This window comes from Engraulis encrasicolus, chromosome 4 (assembly GCF_034702125.1).
Source record: "Engraulis encrasicolus isolate BLACKSEA-1 chromosome 4, IST_EnEncr_1.0, whole genome shotgun sequence".
Taxonomy (NCBI): Eukaryota; Metazoa; Chordata; class Actinopteri; order Clupeiformes; family Engraulidae; genus Engraulis; species Engraulis encrasicolus.
In genome coordinates this window covers 17,829,541-17,834,540 of record NC_085860.1, presented here as the reverse complement: position 1 = coordinate 17,834,540, position 5,000 = coordinate 17,829,541, and the positions used below count along the sequence as shown (strand labels likewise).

The 5,000-nt window shown below is 41.6% G+C and overlaps 1 protein-coding gene across 1 annotated transcript in view; it reads right to left on the bottom strand.

Annotated features, from left to right (window-relative positions):
- Positions 1-5,000, bottom strand: part of zfpm1 (zinc finger protein, FOG family member 1) — a 157,641-nt gene that overhangs the window by 71,294 nt on the left and 81,347 nt on the right. The window lies entirely within an intron of this gene.

The following is a 5,000-nucleotide window of genomic DNA, read 5'->3' as shown; positions in this document are numbered from 1 at the left end:
CGGACAGGCTGGGACGGCACGATAATGAAAACATCCCCACAAGAGGAATTAAAACACACAGGACGGACGGACACACACACCCACACACACACACACGCACACGCACACGCACACGCACGCGCACACGCACACGCACACGCACACGCACAAACACACACAGTCCGGCAACAAATACGACACAAACACACCAATGCACACAGATAGACAGATGTGTACACATAGACAGTATGTATACACAGGCACAAACACAGTCATGCATAGACTGGGTTTTTTTCCACACACAAACATAAGCAAACACCCAGATAGACACACATATACACACAAACACACACACACAGCTCTCAGCAATATCAGAAAATACCAAAAAAGATCAAAACATGGTAATCTTTCTGCCTTGCCTAAACAACTCTTACGGCAGATGATGTTCTAAAAACATCTTTAAAATGCATAACTTGAGGCTGTGAATTTTTTTTCCGCACATTTCATTTTTATTAGCGGCATTTTGTTCCATTTCATTTCCCAGGGTTTTATCAAACACAGACAAAACAACCAGCATACACCAAGCACACAACAGAGAGAGAGAGAGAGAGAGAGAGAGAGAGAGAGAGAGAGAGAGAGAGAGAGAGAGAGAGAGAGAAGGACAAGGCACAAAGACACCCACACATAGAGAGATAGGAAAGCAGAGACACGCAAACGTAGAGAGACAGAAAGCAAGAGATATATGAGTGTTGGTAAATGTGCCATTCCCACAGTATGCTCCCATTTTCCACAATTAATCGATTAGTTTTAATGCGTTAAATAAAGAAGAAAAAACACTGTTGTCAGCTGTCCATAAAGGCACAAATACATCAGATACACACACGGAAACACTGAAAACACCCATGCGTGCACGCACACACACACACGCACACGCACACACGCACACACGCACACACGCACACACGCGCGCACACACACACACACACACACACACACACACACACACACACACACACACACACACTCACCAGTGTCACTCCCATGTCAAGCGAGACTATGATAGATGTGGAGAGGGTCTCTGGAACGGGCATATCTTGATAAATTAGTTCTTATCTCGGCTCAAATATTTATTGCTGCTGATATGATTGGCCAGCACGGCTGAGGAAGGGGACCAACCCTTACACTACTTCACTCAAGCTCCCAGATAAAGGTAAAAGAGAATTAGGAGGGACCTTTATATATATATATCTTTATATGTATTACTAACCACCACTAAATATAATGAGATCCGGAGATCGTTTTTCTAATTTTGACTCAACTGCCAAGCCTTTACACTCCTTTCTTGACGTTAAAGTAAGAAGAAAATTAAGAGAGGGATTTAAAAAATATATATGTTTCTTTTTCTACCACTAAATAAATACTGAGATATGCATCCTAATTCTAACTTTAATTACCTTGCCAGCACACACACTCCTTCCCTGAAGTTAAAGGTTGAAGAAAGGCGTGTTATTTTTAAAAGAATATATATGTTATATGTTATACAGTATGCTATATATTTCTAACTTCTAAATAACCACTAAGTTATGCATCCCAATCCTATCCTTTACCTGCCCACTCCTTATACCAGATAAGTATAAAGAATTATTGTAGGAAGGAAGCTTTTTTATATACTCTATAGACGGTATGTATAATACCTTTTGTTATATTAAAACATGTTCATATCTTTATTTTTTAATCTTTTTATCTTTATATAATATTCATATTCACATATGCGTCCTAGTTCTCCTGGTCAGTCTGGCTTCTATGCCATGTGGCCAACATTTTTTTTTCTGATATTACTTGTGAATTTCATTTCGTAAAAGATATGTTAACAAAATGATGATTGTTACTAAATAATACTGGGATGTTGAGTACTGTTACACTTAGACTGTAGACTTAAACAAAAACATTGTAACATACAGTAAACTATGCGGTATTGAATGTGATGGCTACTGTGATAATGGTGTACAATTACACTAGCCAGGGCATGAGAGGAATGAGAGGAATCACGGGGCGATCTTCAAGTGGAACAAATGTAGGAAGTAGAGTATCAATCATGTGGAGTTCCACTAAGGCATTCCCATTGTGTGCCTGCCCCGTGACGGCTACGTTTGCTGCTACGGCTGCTAGGTGATGTGTGTGCCGTGTGCAGTCTTATCACTAAGGCGGCCATGTTCGTTTCATCAACACGTCTACTTTCAGTGCGCTTTTCTTTTTTCTTTTCTTTTGGTTGGTGACGGGCATTCTCCTTTCATTACGAGGCAATCTAAAATCTCTGATGTTTTTATGAGAATTAGCTGTCTCGTATCCATGGTGTTTTTTAGTTTTGTTTCTGTTTTTTTTTTTGTTTTCTTGGCAGAGCACACAACACAACACACCGCACAACTCAACTCCAAGGATTTATTGTTTGCCAGTTTGCTATGTGAATGACCTTGAGCATTTGACCGTGTAGACAAAACAACAAGCTTCCTCTTTGAAAATCAAACCACACCATGGAAAAATCAATTAGCCTCTAATGACCATGCTATGACACTTCATTAAACGGCAGTACCAAAACTGTGTGTGTGCGTGTGTGTGTGTGTGCGAGTGCGTGTGTGTGTGTGTGTGTGTGTGTGCCTGTGCGTGTGTGACCTTGTAGATGCAGCGATTACGATGTGTTAAGCACATCAGCAACTTTGAATAGCCTAGAGATAGGCTCTTGTCCTTTCACAGCTTGTAGCACTTACAACTTTGCTTACGTGTAGTTATAGCTACACAGACACACACACACACACACACACACACACACTCACACTCACACTCACACTCACACTCACACTCACACTCACACTCACACTCACACTCACACTCACACTCACACTCACACACACACTCACACACACACTCACACACACACTCACACACACACTCACACACACCTACAAACACATTTGCACCATGCACCCACAAATGCATGTTCTCACGCGCACACATGTATTAATACAAGTGTAGGGAAGCACTAGCACAAGTTCAGTCAAACAGGGGGCCTGAAACCCCCAGGGGGCATTAGGCTGTCATGTGTCTGGCTAACAGTTTCAGCAGACCTACTGTACGTCTAACTGTGCGTGTATACCAAAAGCAATCTGCGCAAATTTCAGTGATTATGCCATTTGGCAAAATCCAATTGGAATGTTCAAATCTTCAAATCTCCCAGCGTGACAAGCCATAGCCGTTATGTGATTAGCTAAATAAAACATTTCAATGTTACGTCCAGAGCAAATACGCCAAATTCATGGCGAAACCTCTTCCATGACCTCAGCTACTTGGTAGCTTAGGTTGTTTCTGGTGTACACACACAGTAACAGCTACAAAAGACCCCACCAGCCAAAGGGCATGGAAATTAGCTGAAGGTTGTGGGAATTTTAACAGTCTAACAAAAAGTGTAAGGTGCGCGCACATCCCAAAGTAACAACTAGCTACAGGTGCAGAATATCAAAAAACGTATAAGGAGAAAAGGAGAAAAATATTCACACACCGCAAAAGCTCCCTTGTCGTGATTTAAATGTGAAAAATGGCACGTTTCAACCCGCAAGGTCTTCGTCAGGTGTCAGGTGGACACCTTGACGAAGACCTTGCTGGTCGAAATTTTAACAGCCTACCATGATGTAAAACATGAGCCTACAGGTAAATGTGAAAAAACATGAAGCTTGAAAAATATGAAACTGAATGTATGGCAGGACCTACCGTATTGTATGTCAGATGTCAAATAGAATGGAATAAACAAATTAAGGAGGCAAAGGATAAGATATTAGGCAACTATGACGTATGATGTGATGCATTTCTAGCATGAGTTGACAAATGATTGTCTTGTGATAAATAACCAAACATACTTAATTTACCAAGCTCATTACAGTTCATTGTACAATTTCATGGACATGCTGAAATATAAATGTTTTGTGTTGCATCATGTTATGCTGCGTGATATTGTGATGCATTATGTCATATTATGTTGCGTTGTGCTGTAAGGATGATGAGCCTGTCAGGATCAAACATTTCATTGTGGCCACAAATTAGTACAAGATGTCTGAAAATATAATGTGATAAATGTTGATGGGGGCGCTTTGATCAAGAGCAGCCAGAGGGCTTTTAATGCTATTGACCCAGTGCAGCGCTCATCTAAGATTAACCACAAATCATTTTTCAGGGTTTTTTTTCACTGACCTGAGGGGATAAAAATGAAGGAAGTCTTGGTCCACTTAATAAAGTTAGGAATTTAATGTGAAACGATCATGAATCATGCGCTGTTCTGGAATGGAGCCAAAGATTCCATAGTAGACACACAGGAAGGAAGCGGCTTCCCTCTGGCTGTTACCACGACGCTACTGGCAGACACTCCAAACAAACAGAGCTCAGCTCTAATGCTATTGGCCGATACAATGTGAAGGAGGTGGTACAGTAAAGTCATAACAAATAGGAATCTGAGTGTGACTCGCAAACATAGGCAGACAGGCAGACACACAGACAGGGAGACAGGCAGGTAGACAGACAGGCAGACAGGCAGGTAGACAGACAGGCAGACAGACAGACAGAGTTGATGGTTATATAGTCAGGCACCCAGACAGAGACTCAGACAGACAGATGATCAGACAGGGTAAAGGTTAGCCTTGGTCTTTTATATGGGTGTGTGTTGGCATTGTCAGGGTGGCTGGGTAGGGGTTAGCCGTATCATGATTAGATGAACTATGTTATGAGGTTTCACATGAAATATCAAAGGACCCCCCACCCCCCCCCCCCCCCAAATAAAATAAATAGCTCATTCATTTGTTTTGTTGAGCTGACTTAAAAGTTACTTTCACAATTGCAATTGCATTTTTTTTCTCTTTTCAGGCAACCTGGTCAAGATGGGATATGTGTTGGTGATGATGTCAAGGTGGCTGCCCATATGAAGTGCTGGGTGACTGACATACCAGTACCATGCACACACACACGCACACACGCACACG